Genomic DNA, 22,796 nt, shown 5'->3' with positions numbered 1-22,796 from the left:
GGTTTAAACTAAGATCGAGAGGTTTAGCTGTCATTGCCCTTTCTGAAGGGTCTACAATTTCAAGAACTTCTTTCTTGTTTGAATCAAATTTGAGACGTAGGCCTCCCCTTTTGCACAATTTACTTGATTCACTGATCAGCTTTCCGGCATCTTCGACTGATGCAATGCTGGTTAAGCCATCATCTACACAAAAATTCTTTTCTATAAAAGCTGATGCACAGTCAGGTGGATGGTCAGCTTTGTGTTGTTGTGCTAGATATTTAATGCCAAAGTTGGCACATCTAGGTGATGAAGCAGCTAAAGACGTGGACTGCCATCCTATACTCTTGTGGCTCACTTTCCAAATCACCTCATTCCACCAGTGGAACTTCAGGTAGTTCTGCATTTCTGGAGTGCCAGAGAACTGGTGGAACATCCTCTCAATATCACAGCTACAGTTTCTTTCCTGAAGTGACAAAGAACTCCCACTAGAGAGTTAATTAGATCAGGGCCTGTCAGTAAGGTGTCATTTAGAGAGATGCCACGGAACTTCGCTGAACAATCAAAAACAACTCTCAGCTTGTCTGGCTTTTTGGGGTGGTACACACCGTGATGGGGGATGTACCACTCGATCTCTCCTTCAGGTGTTGTAGGGGTGCACTCTGCATCGCCTTTATTGATCATTTCTTCCATGAAGGCTTTATAGTGGTCATATTTTTTGTTGAATTTTGTTGAGACACATACTTGTCCTCATAACTCCTTTCATTGAAGTCTGACTTCAAGGTCTTCAGAATATCAGTGGCTGAAGGGGCTAGTATTTCCTTCACAACACCTCGATGTACAAAGCTTTGACTTCCCTGTCTATCCAGATGGGGATTGATGCGTTCTCGGACTTGTAAACCATGGACACTCTTGCTTGCTGTAACCGTGTCTACAGCCGTCATTGTATGTTTCAACTGCACTGGTTGTGGGGCCACCTTTAGTTGTCAAGCAAATCATCCAAGATGAATGTTGAGTCGCTCTGAGTGTCCAGTAGCGCATAGGTGAGAATTTCTCTTTGGGGCTCTTCTACTGACGACACAAAGACTGGGACAATGCTGGTGGTGGCAGAAGCACGCTGCATCAATGCATGTGACATTACCCTGTAAACGCTCTGGCCTGACTGGTTTTCGGTGTAAGTGTAATCTTCCCTTGGTGCGTCTGAAGGCCTTTTGTCCCTTTCTTCGTGCAGACAGGTAGGATGGCGTCGGCCACATGTGCTACAAGTGTGTCACCTTTTGCAATCTTTGGTGGTGTGTCCCTGTCTAAGGCATCCAAAGCAAAGGTGATTTTCAAGAATGAAGGCTTTCTTTTTTTCTTCAGTGGCCTTTTCTGTGAAAGTAGAGCACGTAGCAATGCCATGTGTTTCATTTTCGCAGACAGAGCAAGGTGGCTTTGACTTGGATGCTCATTGCATCGCTGGGACGAAGTTCTTCGTTTGAGCACTTGTATTAAAGGACCTGGCTCTTTTGGGTGCTTTCTCATCTGTGGCCCTAAAGTTTATCAGGAGTGGAGAAGCAATAGGGTTACAAGCTATCCGGTCTTCCTTTTGCAAAACTTGGGTAGTTTCCAGATTTATCTTATTCAACCACCACAATTCTGCTCCACCTGCGCACAATCCATTCGGGTACTTTTTTAAGCAGCTTATGATTTTCCTCACAATCATTTAGGATGGCTAGTCCTCTGATGTGTGGAATAGCCTCAGCACAGCCTCGCAGAAAGTCTGCAAACTCTCGAAATGCCAGAGGATCGTTCGCATTGATTTTGGGCTATTTCATAAGTTTGTCTCGAAAGCCTTTTTGAACAATAAACAGGTTTCCATACCTCTCTTGTAAAACCAACCAGGCACCCTGGTATGCGTCCTCTGAGTTTCTGTAGAATAATCCCTCAACGGCTTTGTGTGCCTCTCCAGCGAGGTAGTTTTTTAAATAAAGCATCTTCTCGCCGGCTGGGAGAGCTTTACTGTCGATGAGGGCCATGAAAGATGTCTTCCAGTCAATAAATTTCATTGTTGGTTTTGGAATAGACAACGGGTTCATGCTTAGTGAGGTTGTGATTGCCTGGGCTAGACTGATTGTCTTCTGAGTAGCTGATGCTACAGGGGGTGCTTGTAGAGGCTGGAATGTCATGGCTTCTGGGTTTAAGGTTCTGTAGTCGGTTTCATCCTCATAACCATAAAGAGCAGCTTCAAGGTTATCATATCGGGCTGTAGCTACCCTGACTTCTTCATCTGCTCGTATTTGTTGTAGCTTTGTTCTCTCCTCCTGTCTTAGTTGCATTTCTGCTTTCCTTTGTCTCAATTCAGTTAACAATTTTGTCTCATTGAGTTTATATTCGCTTTCCAGTTTATGAAGTCTTGTTTGCTGTGCATGGATTTTTTGCATAGCTTTTGCCTGTTCTAGTTTTGCTGCAAGTTCTGCTTCTGCATCTGCTCGCTTACTAGAGACCCTGGAGGTGGCCCTTGAATGGCTGTCTGATCTCTGTGATAAATCTAAAATTACTGTTTCTGTTTTTGTGCATCCAAAGACAGACCCATATTCATCCTTATTTAGTGTCATCCTCACCCTTTCTTTCTCCAGCTGGTCATTAAAGGCTTCTTCAATGGTCTCTAGTCGCTTGGTCACAAGATTGCAAATCTCTGATGTCAGGGTGATGCAAGCGTCCATTTTCTCAACAATATCTGCAGTAGTAGTGTGATTGCATTGAATGGGCTCATAAAATTGGCAAACAGCGTTATGTGTAACTTGTTGTATTTTAACAAGGTCATCTATTTTAACAAAACATCTCAACAGAATGTTTTTAGTCTCGTCCTTGTCTCTTTTGCTAACTGCTTCCAGGAGTCGTAAACCTTGCTAAATGCCTTTTCGTGTTTCTTAGCTTCTTGGTCATGCATATCCTTGCCCTTCTCTGTTAAACTTCTTTCACGGGAGCTTGACCTACCCTGTTGTGTGTCTTTGAGGTTGCCCTTTTCTTCCAAGGGGGACACCTTTTTTTTTACGTTTTTAAGTGCCTTTTGTCTGGGTTTGAACTTTGACTCTGGCACTGAGTAACACCACCAACACCAGACAATTACAATTCATGGACACCCAAAGTATTTTAGCAAACTGGACTAAAGCAAATGTCTCCACACTGCTGTGAGCATTCAGCAATCAGATAATTTCTCCCTTTAATGTTTTAACTATGAGAAAGGTGCAGGAGTAATTTATGAACTGACATTATCTTTTACAATCAGACCCTGTAATTCTGAAATGCAGTATTCCCTTGATTTTTAAGGACTTCTAAAGATTTTCAAAGTCTCTCAGTTCCATAAATCAACAATTTCAACAGAGATAATTAGAACCTTTGTAGTAAATTCTTAATCCTTGTGGCTGTCACAGGTTTTAACACATTAATTTTATAGTCGAAAAGACAGTGTTCTTTCAAGCTTTAACCTTATGCTGTTATATAGTCAATGTTTATCTTTTCTTTGTCGACTCACCAGCAGACTTCTCTATAGACTAAAGCATTTGCAGAACTAGCACACACAAACACAGACGGTGAGTTTAAAACCCTAAGAGCTTCAACATATACTTGAATGAACATACGGAAAAACGAAAAGCAAAGTAAGGAAAGTGAATCTACTAGTTTCCCCACGCTGCTGTGGCACCACATCCACTCTTTTCTAAAAGGAGCAGTAACAGTTATGCAGCTATACTGAGTGAATGGTCATTTACAGTTTTAAAGATTTCTATAAGTGACTTCCCATTAATGCAAGTTAAGGCTATAGTACTCAAGTATGGACTCAAGATGTTTTTATTATTATTATTATTATTATTATTATTATTATTGTCTTGGACTTGGAATTAGTAATATTTGTACTCTGATTTGTCTTGGTCTCGGTCATCGGTCTTGCTAAAGTTATTTTCTGGTCTCAGTTGAGTCTGTGTACCATTTTAAAAAAAACTGTTAAAATAGCCAAGCAAATTAGTTGACTTGATGAGGAAGGAGGACAAGTTTTGTTTGTGGGCTATTTCATGAGAAAAACAATAAACATTAGATCTAGTATCTGCCAGCAAAACAACCACATTGTATTTTTACCTATACCCTGTGCACAGAATGATGTCAAGTTGAAATGCTGAAACTCTCAGGAAAATAGTACTTCCAACCTCCCTTTTTACACCTAATATTAAAATAAAAAAATAAAAATAATCATTATTCCAATGTACATTAAAGTACATTAATTAAAGTTAAATATACTATTTCACCACTAAGCTGGAACAATTTGCAATGTATTTGGAAAGTAGTGTTGGTGCTGTTTAACGTCATTTTAAATGTTTCATTTCTCATTAATTTGTCTAGGTGTGTAATTGTTTTAGTTGACTATTTCATTTCATCCAAAGTATTTCTATGCTTATCATTATTATATACACTGTCCATCTCTTACCTTTATACATTATACTTTTATTTTATTTTATTTTTTTTTGTAATTTCTTGTGTATTTTCATTTTGTATGTTTCAGTAAATATATTGTTTTATGTTTTGGGCCATATTTCAGCTACATTTTGTAAATTTGTTTGTAAATGTAAACAGTGAATCATCTGTTCTTGCAAAACCAAAGTATGGTGTTCCACAAGGCTCTGTTTTAGGACCTATATTATTCACATTATATATGCTACCACTGGGTACCATTATCAGTAAACACGGCATCAATTTCCACTGCTATGCCGATGACACACCGTTATATATGTCAAGCAAACCAGATGATAAACTTCAACTTAGCAAGATTGAGGACTGTATAAAAGACATAAAAAACTGGATGTCGAGTAACTTTCTCGTACTTAACTCAGGTAAAACCGAGGTTCTGCTTTTTGGTCCAAAAGCTGCTAGAAACAAACTACCTAATTTAACACTTAAACTTAATAGTTCCTCAGTTGCATCAGGTACATCTGTAAAAAATCTTGGTGTCACGATAGCTCCCGATCTGTCCTTCGATGTACATATAACAAATATTAGAGTTAGCCTTAGAATAGCCTTCCAGCATCTCCGCAATATTGTTAAATTAGGAAATGCACTGTCTCTACAGGATGCAGAAAAGCTAGTTCATGCATTTATTATATTAAGGCTGGATTACCATAATGCCCTGCTGTCTGGATGTTCCAGTAAAAGCCTTAACAAGCTTCAGTTAGTCCAGAGTCCTCACAAGAACCAGAAAGTTTGACCATGTCAGCCCAGTTTTATCTAACCTACACTGCCAGTTAAATTTCGCATTGATTACAAAATTCTTTTACTGACATATAAAGCTCTAAACAGACTTGCCCCTCAGTACCTGAGTGAACTTATCTCATACTATGAACCATCACACCTACTTAGATCAATGGTACTGGCTTACTATTAATCTTCCAGTCCGTTACTATTAATCTTCCAGTCAGTGTTCATGACTCAGACACAGCCTCAGTCTTTAAGTCTAGGCTAAAAACATACTTGTTTAGTCAAGCCTTTGGTAATAGTTTTCCCTGTTAGATAAAAGGTGCAGATCTGGGGGTTCATGGACATAGAGTATTATGGTAACCTGGCAGTATTGGTGCTGTCGTCCCGCTGCTCTCATGCATTCACTCAAGTTTGCTGACAGTGGAGCAGAGGGGCGCTGACATCTCAGGGAGCCCTCATGTCTCTGTTACCTTTTGGGTTTCTCCCTTTTAGTTAGGCTGTTATAGCTAGACCTGCCGGAATCTGTGTTGCACTCTGTTAATACTGTAATCTGTGATCAGTCACTCTTTACAGAACTAACTCTCTATGTGTTTTTCTTTGCCGAGTTGAACAACTCCCCATCCTATGCGGTCTGCTGCTGTTCCTTCTTCTGCCTTGATTGGGTGCCCACTGCTTGCCAGCCTTCTGGACCATTTCAGCCTTCTGGACCATTTTGACCACCATGGAGCTTAACGCTGTACAACGCTGTGCAAACCTCAGCTGCATGAACTGACCCTCCTGATGATGCTGCTGCTGCATAAACTCAAATTATTTAATTAACTTATTTAATTGAGATTTGTGATAAATAAAAGCTCATGTTCCTGTTGTACTTATGCAACAGCAGTATCATCAGGAGGGTCAGTGGAAGGCAGGTGAGGCACAGGATTTGAACAGCAGGAAGCTCCAGCGGGAAGCTCCATAGAGTGCTGCAGTGATTCTGGCAGGCCTAACTATTACAGCCTAACTAAAAGTGAGAGCCAGAAGGTAACAAAGATATGAGGGCTATGAGATAAGTCTGATTAAGCTGGAATGTATCATCTGGTTTGGCTGATATATACCATGTAATGTGTCATGAGTGTAGCAGTGGAAATTTATACTGTGTTTGTTGATAATGGTACCCAGTGGTAGCACATGTAATATAAATAACAGAGGTCCTAAAACAGAGCCTTGTAGAACACAATACTTTACTTTTGTAAGAACAGATGATTCACTGTTTACATTCACAAACTGATGGCAATCAGTCAGGTAAGATCTGAACTAAGAAAAAAGAGCTATTCCTGTTACACCTATATGGTTTTCTAGCCGGTCTATTAGGAGAGAGTGGTCTATCATATCAAATGCCGCAGTAAGATCAACTACAACTAGCAAAGATATGTTTCCTTGATGAAAAGAATAATAGGAACTCATTTACAGTTTTCAGTTCTCTGCACTATGAGCTGTAAATCCAGACTGAAATTTTTCATGTATGTGATTTCTATGCAAGTAGGAAATTAGTGGATGCGCCACAGCTTTTTCCAAAGTTTTTGATATAAAGACAAGATTTGAGATGGGTCCATAATTTGATAGCTTGCAAGCATCCAGATTTGGTTTAATTACTGCTAGTTTAATAGTTTTTGGTATATAGCCAAGGCTAAGAGAGGAGTTTATTATTGACAGTATAGGCTTGGTTATTTCTACGAAAAACAGGAAGTACGTATGGAGCACAGCATGTCATACATAAAAATGACAGGCAGTCTAAATGTATTCTAAATGTAAAATATCAAAATCCTGTGAGATTTCTAAATGAGTTTTTTGGAGCAAGTGAAATGCAGATAGAACATTCTAAGAATTCACTTTCTGCTTGGAATTATAAGGTTCTATCTGACAAAACATCAAAAGTAGCAATGATTTTCAGGGAACACAAACAGTTTACTCATAATTTTACAAAGAAACAGTACCTGACTGGTCCTCTTGTGTGTATTTGAAGTGCTGATGGGCTCAAAGATACAACCCCATTTCCAAAAAAAGCTGGAACGCTGTGCAAAATGTAAATAAAAACAAAATGCAATGATGTGCAAATCATTTAAACCCTATATTTTATTGGAAGTAGTACAAAGGCAACAAATCAAATGTTGAAACTGAGAAATCTCATTGTTTTTTGAAAAATATATGCCCATTTTGAATTTGATGCCAACAACACATTCCAAAAAAGTTGGGACAGGGGCATGTTTACCACTGTGTTTCATCACCTCTTCTTTTGACAACACTCTGTAAGCATTTGGGAAGTGAGGAGACCAACTGCTGTATTTTGAAAGTGATTTCCATTCTTGTTTGATATAGGAGTTTAGCTGCTTAACAGTTCAGGGTCTCCTTTGTTGTATTTTTCATTTCATAATACGCCAAATGTTATCAGTGGATGACAGGTCTGGACTGCAGGCAGATCAGTTTAGAACCCAGACTCTTTTAATACAGAGCAATGCTGTAGTAATACATGTAGAATGCGGTATGGCATTGTCTTGCTGAAATAAACAAGGCCTTCCCCGAAAAAGATGACGTCTGGATGGCAGCATATGTTGCCAAAACATGTATATACAGTGGTGTGAAAAAGTGTTTGCCCCCTTCCTGATTTCTTATTCTTTTGCATGTTTGTCACACTTAAATGTTTCAGATCACCAAAGAAATTTAAGAAGTTAAAGATAACACAAGTAAACACAAAATGCAGTTTATAAATGAAGGTCTTTATTATTAAGGGAAAAAGAAATCCAAACCTACAGGGCCCCGTGTGAAAAAGTGATTGCCCCCTAAACCTAATAACTGGTTGGGCCACCCTTAGCAGCAACAACTGCAATCAAGCATTTGCGATAACTGGCAATGAGTCTTTTACAGCGCTGTGGAGAAATTTTGGCCCACTCATCTTTGCAGAATTGTTGTAATTCAGCCACATTGGAGGGTTTCTGAGCATGAACTGCCTTTTTAAGGTCATGCCACAGCATCTCAATCGGATTCAGTTCAGGACTTTGACAAGGCCGCTCCAAAGTCTTAATTTTGTTTTTCTTAAGCCATTCAGAGGTGGACTTGCTGGTGTGTTTTGGATTGTTGTCCTGCTGCAGAACCCAAGTGCACTTCAGCTTGAGGTCATGAACAGATGGCCGGACATTCTCCTTCAGGATTTTTTGGTAGACAGCAGAATTCATGGTTCCATTTAGTCTTCCAGGTCCTGAGGCAGGTCCTATTTAAGTGATTTCTTGATTGAGAACAGGTATGGCAGTAATCAGACCTGGGTGTGGCTAGGGAAATTGAACTCAGCTTTCCAAAGATATGATAAACCACAGTTAATTTATGGGGGGTAATCACTTTTTCACACAGGGCCCTGTAGGTTTGGATTTCTTTTTCCCTTAATAATAAACACCTTCATTTATAAACTGCATTTTGTGTTTACTTGTGTTATCTTTGTCTAATATTTAAATTTCTTTGGTGATCTGAAACATTTAAGTGTGACAAACATGCAAAAGAATAAGAAATCAGGAAGGGGCAAACACTTTTTCACACCACTGTATCGTTCAGCATTAATGGTGCCTTCACAGATGTGCACGTCACCCATGCCATGTGCACTAATGCACCCCTATACCATCATGAATACTGGCTTTTGAACTGTGCACTGATTACAAGCTGAGTGGCCTTTAGACCGGAGGACACAGTGTCCATGATTTCCAAAAAGGCGTTTTAGAGAGTTTTAACTTGCACTTGTTGATGCAGTGATGAACTGTGTTTTTCGGAAGGGTTTCTGAGCCCATGCAGTGATTTCCTCTACAGAATCATATCTGTTTTTAATGTAGTGCCGTCTGAGGGCTCAAAGATCACAGCCAGCAAATAGTGGTTTTTGGCGTTGCCCCTTGGAGATTTCTCCAGATTCTCTGAATCTTTTAATGATATTATGTACTGTAGATGATGAAAAGCAAAAGCTTCTTGCTATTTTATGTTGAGAAACATTATTCTTGAATTGTTGCACTGTTTGCTCATGCAGTCTTTCACAGAGTGGTGAATCCCTGCTCACCTTTACTTCTGAAAGACTCAGCCTCTCTGAGACGCTCTTTTTATACCCAATCATGTTACTGACCTGTTGCCAATTAACCACCAGGTATTTTTAGCATTACACAACTTTACCAGCCTTTTGTTGCTCCCATTCTAACTTTTTTGGAAAGTGTTGTTAGCATCAAATTCAATATGGGCATATATTTTCAAAAAACAATACAAACAAGAATTTCTGTTTCAACATTTGATTTGTTGTCTTTGTACTATTTTCTATGAAATATAGGGTTTAAATGATAGAATCTTATAGAACTAAGTTAAAGTTTGACTTTGGAGATAGAACCGTTTTGTTTTTTAGCTAAAGAGTCCAAAAATGCATACAACAAAAAAAACATTTCATATAACATTAAGAAGTTGTCACAGAATATGTGAATAACTCAATTTTGACAAAAATGTCAGATAGTACCGTATAATTCCAAGGGGACGATGTATCTAAACAAAAAAAAAGCTCCGACCGTAGTAAAGTTGGTTTGCGGTTAACGATTCAGACTTCTATCGGGTGCATACAAACCTAAGATCACTATGCACAAAGCCAAGCACTTGCTGAAGTGGGGTAAAGTATGCCACCACTGGACTTTGGAGCAGTCGAAAGTGAACTGAATTGGATTGAATGGAATAGAACTTATCTAAACTAAACAGAATTAATCAACAGAACTGAACTTAACTGAATCAAATTGAATCAAACTGAATTTAACTGGACCGAATTATACAACTGAACTGAGTTAAATCAATCAACTGAGTAAAATTTACTTTTGTGAAATATGCTTGCTTGTTACAAAGACGAACAAGTGGAGGTAAAAAAAAAGCTTTAAATGTGAAAAATATATCACAGACACCACAGAATTCTGTGTAGAATGGAAGGTTAAGAGAGGTCTTCTGGGGTTGTAATCAGTCCCATAAATCTAGAGTTGTATCACTAAATCTCTCACTAGCACAGCTCCTGCTTATGTCAAGACCTGAAGTTTGGTTTCTGATGGCCAACTTATTTTATAGCCGTGGCTATGCACATACTTTTATGTTGCCAGCAGGCATCGCATCTGACCTAGATATGTCAGCTGTCACTGATTTTTTAGTGTTTGTACAACAAATTAATGACCTGAGCTATTTATGATTTAAGGAAAAAGAGCAACTCTCTGCTAATGCATTCATTAATCATTCAACTGACACCAGTCGGTGCAAAATGGCTTTGGACTGCGGATTTATAGGCTTGTGGTGTTTCAATTTGCCAATGCATCACAGGCCAGTGGAACATGTAAAGCTAGCTTTAGTCCATGGATTACACATACAGTTTTGCTTGGCACAAAAACATCTATCATCCGGTAGAATACTTACGCAGGAGTATTCTACAAGAGGGTTTTTGACTCAGCTACCTCTTAACATATCCAAAGAGGTCTGATTCATTAATGCATTAATCAATGTGCATCTTTTAATATAGGCAAGTAGGTCTCCTTAACCCTTCAAATTTCAGATGTTTCTATTATTTCTGATGTAAACATGATTAGACTCCCACTTCTTTGGAGTGATGCCATAGTGCATTCGAAGATGCCATAGTGCACTAAGATGCCATAGTGCATTCGAAGTGATAACACACTCAGCAAGGCATCAAAAGAGCTGGACTGAAAAGTAGGAAAAATCTACAAAATAAAATAAAACACAATGAATACTTAGGTGATAAGTTATAATCATTATCAATACAGTGTTACTTTACTACCCCCATTTTCTTTCACAATCTAACAGACTATTCTTTAATCTATTAGATCTACATCTATGGCCTTGCTGCAGAGTTGCCAGGTTTGCTGTTTTCCCACCAAATTAGGCTAGTATTAAAATGCAATGGGCATCTGTTTGGGCTACTTTCAAGATTCACCTCCCAAAAGGTTTTCTTAACGACATTAGGAATAAAATAATCATTGCAACACAAGGACAGGGGGCTCCTTGATAAAAAAAAAAAATTGAGGTAAAACTGAATCAGACCACTGGGTAAGCTCAGCTTGCCAAGGCTTGCTGAGGCCACAGTGTCCAAAAGTTTGGTTACTAAACCTGCTGTAATAAATTTGTCCTATAATATATAATAAATACAGACTATATAACTAAAAGAGGATGAAATCAGCATTAGTTAATAAATGCAAGAAGCATCCAAGTTCATAGAATGCAACAATTCAACAATATGACTGAAAAATGAGATGGCATGGTGAACCTAACTAAGAATCCAAGTTGACCTGCCACGATAAATGATATAGAACAGTTTCATAACTGTTTGTAAGCATTTCTTTTTTCAAGAGTGAAAAGACACAGCAAAACTTTACATTTTACTTTATGTTTACTCACCCTTCTTTTATGGAAGCATATCAGTATCAAAATAAGATGAAAATGTAATATATAAAATAACAATGTATTCATACGTTAGCATATACATTTCCCACATTATATGCAATGCTGAGCATAAAATGAAAATAAAAGTGCTGTGCTAATGCTGTGCTAATGCTGTGATTTTAATTTGCCATTTGGTATATTAGTGTTGACATTTTCATTTACTCAAAGGTTTAGATGCTTTATGAGTGGCTTTATTTAAATTAAAATGTATTTCCAGAACTGCATATTAATGTTTAATGTGATTATGCAATAATTGCATCAAAATGGTAATCAAAATATAATTGATCTTATGTGCATTTTCACTGTCTAATAAAGCATTTAAATTGCATTAACAAACAGAACACCAAGCTAGAAAGAGGGCAAAAACATTTCTTGCAATAACATATTCTCACCTACTGGACTCATTCTGTGTCAAAATGCCTTTGAAAATGCACTAGACCCGATGTGGTTGATTAAAAACGAGACTGAATTTGGCTTCCTTTTCACCAGCTTCTTTTTCGAACTTTCCAGCCCACCTGAAACAGTGCAGCAGTTACATTCTGGTGTCTCAATGTGCTCAAATTTTACAGCAGCACATTTAAAGTGAAACGGAAAATCTGAAAAAGAAGCTAACTTCAACTTTCATAAACTGAGGCCGGTGGCTGAATGTGAGGCTGGACATACAGATTGCAGTTGATGCCATGCAAGGATGTCCTCAACAAAGTGAGCATCAAAGGTGGATATATTTCTGTGCTATCGCCTCACATGCTGATACACTACGTGCATTGTGGAGGGCTGCAGAATTAGATAGATAGATTGCAGTTGATACCATGAAGGGATGTCCTCAACAAAGTGAGCATCAGAGGTGGATATATTGCTGTGCTATCAGCTAGCTAGCTAGCTAGATAGATAGACAGATAGATAGATAGATACATACAAAAACATATCTACAGGCATATATACAACTAGAAATATACAAAAATATCTAAATCTATCCTGAGATAAAAAAGGCAGTGCAATAATGAATGTACAAGGAGGTGCAGGTAACAGCATACAATGACAACACTGAACAAATATGTGCATATATTGGTACAGAAATAAAGTGAGTAGGTGTGCAGTAGTGTCCAGATGTGCAAGATGTGCAATAAGGTGTGCAGAAGCAATATGTACAGTAAGGTGTCCATATGTGCAGATAGATAAAATAAACCTGTAACTTAGCTTGAGGGATTCAGTCCTCATCTATTCTCTTTCCTCTTCTCTCTTCTCTTCTGGCCCCACTGGGAAGAGTTGAAGAGGCTAATAGCTCTAGGGACAAAAGATCTCCTGAGTCTGTCGGTTGAGCAGCTAAGTGACAGCAACCTGCCATGATGCTGGTGTGCAGCGGGTGGCCATCATCCTCCATAGTGGAGAGCAGTTTGTGCAATGTCCTTTCTGCCACCTTAACCACAGAGTCCAGTTCTACACCGACCACTGACCCTGCTCACCTGGCCAGCTTGTCCAGTCGCATCTCGTCTCATTTTTCATGCTTCCTCCCCAGCACACCACAGCATAAAAAAGACAGCTAGCAACAACGGTCTGATAGAACATCTGCAGTAGCTTCCTACAGATATTAAAGGACCCCAACCTCATCAGGAAATAGAGCCAGCTTTGCCCCTTCCTGTTCCACCCCCTCAACAGAGATTGGCTGTGTGAGTGGCCTAGTCCTGCGAAAATCCACCACCATCTCCTTGGTCTTGGAAGTGTTCAGTAGCAGGTTGTTCTTACGGCACCATGCCACAAAGTCCTTTACCAGGTTCCTGTACTCCTCATCCTGACCACCCCTTACACATGCCACAATGGCAGTGTCATCTGAAAACGTATGCATGTGGCACGTCTCAGAGTTGTACTTAAAGTCTGAGGTGTACAGTGTAAAGAGAAATGGGGAAAGTACAGTCCCTTGTGGTATACACAAAAGACAGAGCTACTGGAAAGGCTGCCACCCACAGTGGTGCCGGAAGTCTTAATTAAGCTAGCTACAAGCCATTGTTAATGCTACCTAACACTAGCCCCATCTGCTGATTTTACCAGCTGGCTAACATGACCCAGCTCACTGTGTCACACATATATATCAGCGATTTTTGTAATATTATTATTTTTTAAATAAAAGCAGAACATTAGAGACTCCTCAGCTGATTTCATTTTAAATATGACAAAGTACTGACACAGTTCAGTGGCTGTTGCCAACTCAGCCACTCTGACAAGGTGGTTGTGTGATTTTGCTCGCTTTTCTTGATTCTGAGCGCTCATTGTGTGTGACTTGCTCAACTTGTCTTTGTGCTCTCACATAAAAGACAGTAATCTCTAATAAATTACCTTTTAATTATCATTTTGACACAATCATTGCATACAATCACATTAAACGTAAATATGCTGTTCTGGAAATACATTTTAATTTAAATAATGCTTATAAAGCATCAAAATCTTTGTGTAAATTTTTAATTTTAATACTCATTTGGTAAGAATATATCCATATTCTTTAACCATGAGGTTACATATTAAGGTTACATATTATACATATTAATTAACCATGACGAGATCTGAATCTGTAACATTGTTGCTAAGTTAATGAATAGGTCTGGTAGTTTACTCCTTCCATAACAAACCTTTTATATTTATGTCTTTAATTCTTTGGTTTTTTTTTGTTTTTTGTTTTTTTAGTTTTTTTGATAATGGACCTATATGATGTTTTGGAAGCATTACTTACATTGCCATGTGTTATGTTACTATGTGATTTTCAACAACACAGCAGTCATTAACTGGGGTGAAAACATAAAGTCAGATATTTTAAATGGCTTCTTGACACATATCCCTTCTCTACCATTATTATATCTTGCTTGATCATCAAACACCCGATTTGTTGCTGCATTTGATTAAAGTTTACAAAAATCTGTTGCATAACAACTTGGGATGAGCTCTGGAAAATGTTCCCTTCTTAACAAATAATGTTCTTCTAAACTTTCCCTTACCCAGTGTCATTCAAGGTAACATCATGACCTATAACAGGGCTGAAGATGAAAGCCACAAAAGCAGGTCTGAAAAGAGGGGGGTGGAATTACAACATCATGTAGACTTTGCTTTTGCCGTGAGTTATGGTAGAATGGGTGAATATGGAATCTGTGCTGACCTTTGCTGGAGGAGTTTCAGTTTGCTGTTAGAAATACTTGCTTGTCTGGTCATGGGCAGTGGGAAGTGGAGCAGACGGCAGGGCTGGGAAAGAAGTGAGAAAGGAAAAGGTCAGCTCTCTTGCTTGGAAGTTCACACACAGCTGTGAAGCAATAAAGCTTCTGCCAGCTGAATGGAGGCAGAAGATTAGTGTCCAGGAGGGCAAAGGACAAGCAGTTGAGAAACTCCAGTTCCCTATGTTCTTTGAAGTGATATCATAGAAGAACTACTTTTGGTCCTAAGGAACTTTTCAATCTTCACTGGTTTCAGTGGTGATGTGCAAGTGTTTAAAGAACCTCTAAAGAACTCTGCTATATATTGTAAACATTTAGAGATGGCCACTTCGTGTTTTCTGATACGATACTGATATGGAAACCTTGAGCAGTTGACTGTTGTAACAGTTCAAGGGAAATGACTTAAAGGGTGAATTCCATCGATTTTCACATTTTATGCATGATTAAATTATTAAGATGTAAAGATGTAAGATGTAAACAAAGTGAATCAGAGTGGTTTGACGTGAATTTCACCATTCTAGAGACATTGGTCAAAGCAGTTGTGACAGGATCCAGACGTCTTAAGAGTTTAATACATTTTATGGGCAATGTGCATAGCTGTTGGTCTAAAAAAAAACACTCAAAATCCTGGTATTAATATTCTGCTTTTAACAAATGGTTAAAACAGAGACATGATTTACACATCACAGTACTCAGCAAACCCTGACCTCTCTAACCAGCATGATTTCATCCAGCTGTGACCAAGCATTAGCCAATAACCCAGCTCCAAAAACCACCCAAAACCCATTTGTCAAGTCAAGTCAAGTCAAAGTTTATTTATATAGCGCTTTATACAACAGGTGTTGTCACAAAGCAGCTTTACAGAAAAATCCTGGTCCAAGTCCCCATGAGCAAGCCTATGGCAACAGTGGCAAGGAAAAGAGCAAGAGGAAGAAACCTTGAGAGAACCAAGACTCAAAAGGGGAACGCATCCTCTTCTGGTTGACACCGGATAGCAAACAGCATTAGTATAAAATATTAGAATACAAAACGGGGAAAAACAGGTGGAGCAATGGTTAATTAAATAGTTTGAGTTTATGCAGCAGCAGCAGCATCATGAGGAGGGTCAGTTCATGCAGGTGAGGTTTGCACAGCGTTATACAGTGTGAAGCTCCATGGTGGTCAAAATGGTCCAGAAGGCTGAAAAGATCCAAAAGGCTACAACAGTCCAGAAGGCTGAAGCAGTCCAGAAGGCTGGCACCTGATACTGTTATAATAACTCTCTGCTTTCATTATAACAAAGGGTCAAAAAACATGATTCACATATCATAGTAAGCATGATGGTAAACATGCAACCCAATTTAAAATTAGAAATAATGTTTCAGAGTTTTAGCACTAAGCATGAATCTAAGAGGACAGAAAATCAATAAAAAACATGGCTGCCTTATGCTTATTATTTATTTTTAATCAATAATAAGCAACAGAATGAAACACCATCAAAATTCTTGCATTTTCTTATCATAGACTCTAGACAATTTCTCAAAAGGTATCTGAATTGACACTTGTTTTCAACATCTGTATGAGCACAAAACTGACAAAATTTTACAGGCAGCAAGTAAATTTTTGATCAAAAGAAAGTCGTTCAGAAAATCTGTGTCCAATGGGTGTGTTGAAAGCACATCTGCGGCTTCATCCACTGCAAAATCCGAATCTCCTTGCTAGTTCCTTACCCTAGTAAGGGTCCAATATGGCAGTTTTGCAGTTTACCTTCTTTGATAGCCTACATTCAGACAAAAAATATCAGAATTGCAAAATTAAAAAACGAATACGTACCAAACTAACGATATCAAAATAGTCGAATATTTGGGTAAAAACCTAGCTAGCTACTCATACTTATGTTTATGCTATGCTACATGTGGTTAGTGTTATCACATGACCTACATTACTTTAGTTTATGTTATATTGTGTTACAAGCACTTTTATTTTTCTGTTAGATTTGTTGTAGAATCAGATCAGACTGATTACTCTTTCAATTCTATGGCCAAGCATTTTCCATTGATATCGATTCGTAACAGTACTGGATATTGGATCTGAGGTGTCTCTATTCTAGTGGTTTTCTGTATTTTTTAAAAATAAAACTCAAATCTAAATCTTTCAAGTTCACTTTAAAAGACGTCAAGAATTTTTTTTTAACAAAATAGAAAAACTTTAAAAAAATGTCAGATTTTTTTTCACAAGTTGGCATTTAGGGGTAGGTTTTGGGACAGCCATTTCCCAATAGAAAGCACCCTATAAGTGATGATTTTGCATATATTTAGGCTATTAGTATCTCAATTAATGCCTTGGAATTGCATAGATCTCAACATAATCCTTGTAAATGTCTAAAGTCTGAATACTTAATACGTTCCTTTTTTTTACTGTGGGATTGTAGTTTGAACAGATTCAGTCAATTTCATATGGAATTCACCCATTGTGGATAAATGTCTACAAACAGATTTTTTCCACTTTTCCATGATTACTGTCAAATGAACTTAGATGGACTTGATTGACTGTTGTATTATATTTACTTGCATTTAAAATGATAGGGCTGGTTAAATCTTCTTGTAGGCCATGAAAGCTGGTCAGTTGTTTGAGCCATATGTTGCAAAAGGTTGGGAACCTGTACTCTATGCACTACCAATTAGTTTTTTCCATAGAACCTTGCAACCCAGCTTTGCTCCTACATCGGGAAGCCATTAGTCTTGCTTCAAGTCTCAGACATCCATTCTTTTTTTGCAGTTCCCAAAAAAAGAGTTTTGTTGTCGAGAGCTTGTATAAAACTTTGTCGAGGGCTCTGTTGTCATGCTCTGCTTTTTGTCTGCCTCAGATACAAGCCATCTCAGGTTCAAGATCAGTGCAGACTGTAAAATATAAATATGAATAAATCATCTAGCTTCTCTAAGTGGAGAAAGTTAAGAAGCTACACGAAGGCACATAAATTCAGCCGTCTGAAGAGTGGCGTGCCAAAAATGTTGTTTTTTCTATGACGGAAAAAACAACACTTTTGGAATGCTACTCGTTGTGGACTCAGCAGCTGTCCAGATGCACTGTGTATGTGTGTGCTTTCTCAGCACAGAAGCTAGATCTCCTATAGTTTCAAAGCTTCAGACTTTATAAAGCCTATGGGTATACCTATGGGCATATGGATATAGCATGGGTATATCTCTCTGAGACTTACTAGCTGCCTAAGACTGACTAGTGATTTAGTGAACTCAAACGACACTGCCACAGTACTAAGAGATACATTTATTTGATTGTGTTAGATTAGAAGTGGCTGATTGTTGTTCCAGCTTCAAGTAATTACTGATTGCTTAGTCTTTCAACAAGCTCTAAAATGACATAGTAACTGCTGAAGGACTGTGGAGCAGTGGAACTGCGTTCCCTGGAGTGATGCAGCACCATCTGGATGAGTTAGAGTGGTGTTCCAGTGATCCAGAGCTAATCATCCAACATCTGTATCTGACTTCACTAATGCTCTTGTGGCTGAATGCAATCAAATCCTCACAGCAATGTTCCAGCATTTGGTATAGAAGTTTCCCAGAAGAGTATAGGATGTTACTGCAGCAAAGCTCTGACAAACTCCCTATTATAATATACTATTATAATATAATATATATTCATAATAATACCTGATTTCAGAAGAAATGCTTGATGATAAATTGAAATTGTGACTTCATCAAGTGATATTTTGGTCTTCTATTTCCTTATTATATTTTATTTATTTAATTATGTATTGCTTTCTTGAAAAATTAAAACCAAAAACAAGCACAAAGTTAACCCTTAGAAACCTACAATTTTGGGGATTTCTTTTTTTTGGTATTTTTGGGTCAATTACAATTACAATTGCAATCATAATGTATTTACATGTGACATTTGCACATGCCATACGTTGTATTTTCAGGAGACCCTGGGCTACTCAGATATGCCATTGTTTGACACGTAATTGCTAACAGAAATTTGATATCTTTATGAATTTGGGTAATTTCTGATCAAAAGTTTACCTAGCGCCTGCTAAATTTTGTATTTTTTTTCATTGTAGAGATCTTAAAAACAAGTGCAGTCTGATGTGTGAATCACTGTTTTAACCCTTTGTTGGAATATGAAGGCCAAACCACAGAACAACATCAGGATTTTAGGTGATTTTCCGAGCCGAATTATTCACTGATGCTAACATCACAGCTTGCTAGTTAGGGGTGGGTCTGCTGAATGTCCTGATATGTGGATCGTGTTTGTATCTTAAACCGTTCTTAAGTTATGAAGGCTAGAAGTGACCTACCGTTTCTCCAGGTTACAAAATAAACATCAGTATAAACCAAGGATTACTGAGACAAGCAAAGCTCCATTTATGACAAGGTACTTTTGTGTAATTAACAACAAGTTAATATTAGTCCATTGTTGTTGATAATGTCTTTGTGCAATATGGATTATTTGCAAAAGTAAAAAAAAAAATCCGGAAATCCTAAATGGATGAATGGATGCTATTGTTATTAATATGTAAACAGACATTCAAAGTGGTTTGATGCCCCATTCTAGAGAAACTTGCTGAGTCAGAACTGTTCTGCTACATAGCATAAATCTAGTGCATGAAATAGTTTTTCTGATGCCTGAGACATTGTTTATGATAAGTTTTGAGATAAGCTTTGGCCTTAAAATGTATTTTTAAAAATACATGCAGGGTGGATATATACTAGTATAAACTAGTAATCAGAGAAAACACTTTTTTTTGGGAGTGGGGGGTGGGGGTTACCACTATTTTACCATTATCAACATTACATATAAACACTCAGAAGTTATGTGTAGGTTTAATGGTCATTTTTGATAGTAAATAAAATGGCTATATTTATATTGTATATTGTATTGCACTGACTTCATTTGCATTACAATGATTGTATTATGCAGAAATTTAGCAAAATAAGTGAAATTTCCCTTTCAGCCCAGAAGTATGTTTTATCTAAGTTTAACACCAACTACAAGAATATCATCTGTACAATAGTACCCTCTAGTGACAAGAGTCAACTTGTACATTATAGCTTGAGTCACTTCCAAACTGATTTCACTCTCTGAAATGTAGAATGTGATCAAATGGGACTTTTTAGAGAAAGAAATAGAAATAGTTACAAAGTGTTCTTTGGGTGATGGGAGCCACTTTTGGTTCCCTGAAGAATCATGTTTAAAAGAACGTGTAAAGAACCCTATTTTTTTAATATACACATAATATAAGGGTTCTTCCTAGAACCTTTACATTTTTTAAGCTCTGAAAGTCATTTACAAAAATGATTCTCTAAAGAACTAGCCATTTGAGGGTTCTTTAAGAAAACAAAAATGTTTATCCTTTGGCATCACACAAAAAAGTCTTTTTGGCATCATTATGTAAAAGGCTAATTTTTAAAATATCAGCATAATTAAATTGTTAAGATGTAAACAATTTACATAAAATGGGATTTACATACACTGTTGTTGCATGACAGACACTAAAGCAATATCTGTTGTTTTTTTGGAATATGTATATTATTGTTTTATGAATTTGCAAATTTGTTCAAAGTGTGTAATTATTGTTTTAGCGCCCCCTATTAACGCATGTGCACTAAACTTTGCACGTTGCATGTGCGCTAAACTTTGCAAGGTCCTTCACACCATTTACAAAAACGGTTCTCTAAAGAACCATTCATTGAACCAAAAATGTTTTTTCTTTGGCATCATAATGTAAAAGTCTGAATGTATAAATACTGTGATGGAGTTCAAGAGGAAATTTTTCAAAATGTCTGCATAATTGAATGGTAAACAAAGTAAATAAACTCATTCAGAGTGGTCTGACGTGAAATGCTTTGTTTAGAGAAACTTATTAAGTCAGAATCATTCACAACAGTATTGACAGGAACCAGACAGACATCTGAAGTGTTTAATGCCTCTGAAATCTCCTCCAAAAAGACATTACATGAAACAAATTTCATTTACGTAAAGGGTGGTGGCACTGCTAGGTGCATTGATATGAGAAGAGCGCTTGATGATGAAATATGACACAGTGTGACTCTGATGTAACCTTAAACATAAAGCCTTGGGAAACTGATTACAGGCCCACCAATGAACAGAGTCCCAAATGCACACACTCACAGAGAGAGAGAACTGACTATGAAGTGCCCTGTGCATAGTGACACTGACATTCAAAAGTTTGGAATCACTGTTTTCAATAATGCAAAATCAATTTTGTTGCAAATACATGTGTAATATGATTTTAATATAATGCTTATATTCTATAGGTTTCAAACAATTGGAATGAAGTAAAAAATACATTTTTGATAATAAACAGAACTGTAGATGATTCTTTAATAATTAAGAAAGCTGTACAACATTAAAAATGGACTTATAACAACATTTATGCCCACACACACATTTTCTAAGCCACTTATGCTTCTGGGCCGCAGCATTTATACACAGAATGTCTCATATTAAAAAACAAAATCCTGCTGATTGCTATTCAAAGTAACTTTATGACAATAAATTACTATAAATAGATTATTAGAGTTTAATATATTAAAGAACATTTGTTATTTTATACCTTGTTATAACTTTGTTATTGCCAAAAAACTTTAATTGTGAATAAACCACTGGTTTAAGTTAAGTTTATACTATTTCAGTCGACATTTTATAAGTACAAGCTGACAAGTGAACTTTTCAACGGCAGTGTACGTTTTTGCTGAATAATCTCAAAGATATGACAGGCTACAGCCCCAGTAGAGTCTGGCTGCAGACATGCACTATTAGCCAGATGCACGCTCAGTCCCAGTGACGTCATGTGCACGTGCACTCTCTGCCACAATAGAAGAAACAGCCCAACGGCACGGTAACTTTCGGCTGCTGCTGCTTAGCGACATCATCACTTAATCCATTTTTCGGCCATAACACAGCCAGAGAGGTACATTTAATGTACCTCCCTGTTGAAAAAAATCATAGAACCCATTAAAAGTGTCTGTTGGTCCTGGTGGTGTCCAGTAGTCGCTAGTGGTATTCTGTGATTTCCTGATGAGTTGATACCACAGTAAAGGATTCTGGTCGTTTAATCAGGTATTTTGGGACTGATTCCAGATAAATTTGATCGTTTCCTAATGGCCTCTAACGACAACCATCAAGCCAATTCCCTTTAGGAAGCAAAACCGTCAGTTTTATTCCTTACGGCCCTGCAAACACAGCTACCTTGTGACAACGTACTGTTTCGGTGCCCACAGCGTCGTCTGCGTTGTGCCTTTCTACATTCCCAAAACGCTGAAATGTAATTCCTCAGAAAGTTAAGACAACGTTGTCTGACAACTTTCTGGGAGGTTGTGACGTTGACGAGACAGCAAAAGTAATCAGTACCACGTTGACTGTATGTTGTCACAACTTCCTAGAATCCTTAATGAGTTCTATTTTAATCAATATTACGGGTTTTGATAAGCGGTTCTGATCGTCTTCAGCATGGCTTTCATTAGTTTCAGTAGCCTTTTTGTTTTTTTTCTGCGAATAAACCCGACATTCATGTCTTATCGTCGTGGTAGGTTTTATTTTTAAAGTTTCCATATTTAATTACCTTATCATCAGTATGGCAACGTCAATATACATTCAGCGTAACTCTTGTTGCCCAGCAGTTCGTGGTTCGCTGTTTTCCCTCATAAAACCGACAAAAACACTGTCGTGGCAGAGCGTGCACTGACGTCATCAATAGGCTGGCGGCGCATGTAAGCTGAGAGTGCACGTCTGTAGCCAGGCAAACAGAACATAGAATTATATTTCTTTGCTTAAGACTTAAATCATTTTAAGGACCTCAGATGTAAAAGATCTTCTTGGGTACGTCCGTTATATTGGAGTGTCACGGACGGTAAACAAGTGAAAAAAAACTTGTCAAACATAACTTGTAAAGTAGGT

At 37.8% G+C, this 22,796-nt stretch overlaps 1 long non-coding RNA gene across 1 annotated transcript in view; it reads right to left on the bottom strand.

The window, feature by feature from the left end:
- Positions 1-22,602, bottom strand: part of LOC118816606 — a 29,620-nt gene extending 7,018 nt beyond the window's left edge. The window contains exons 1-2 of the long non-coding RNA XR_005007883.1: positions 22,462-22,602; positions 14,828-14,910 (exon numbers count right to left, since the gene is read on the bottom strand). This is a non-coding gene — a long non-coding RNA (uncharacterized LOC118816606). The remainder of the gene's footprint in view (positions 1-14,827; positions 14,911-22,461) is intronic.
- Between the last annotated feature and the right edge of the window lie 194 nt (positions 22,603-22,796).

The sequence above is a fragment of the Colossoma macropomum genome, unplaced genomic scaffold, assembly GCF_904425465.1.
Source record: "Colossoma macropomum unplaced genomic scaffold, Colossoma_macropomum, whole genome shotgun sequence".
NCBI lineage: Eukaryota > Metazoa > Chordata > Actinopteri > Characiformes > Serrasalmidae > Colossoma > Colossoma macropomum.
Note: the sequence above shows the minus strand (reverse complement) of the source record. Positions and strands in the feature narration are given on the sequence as shown.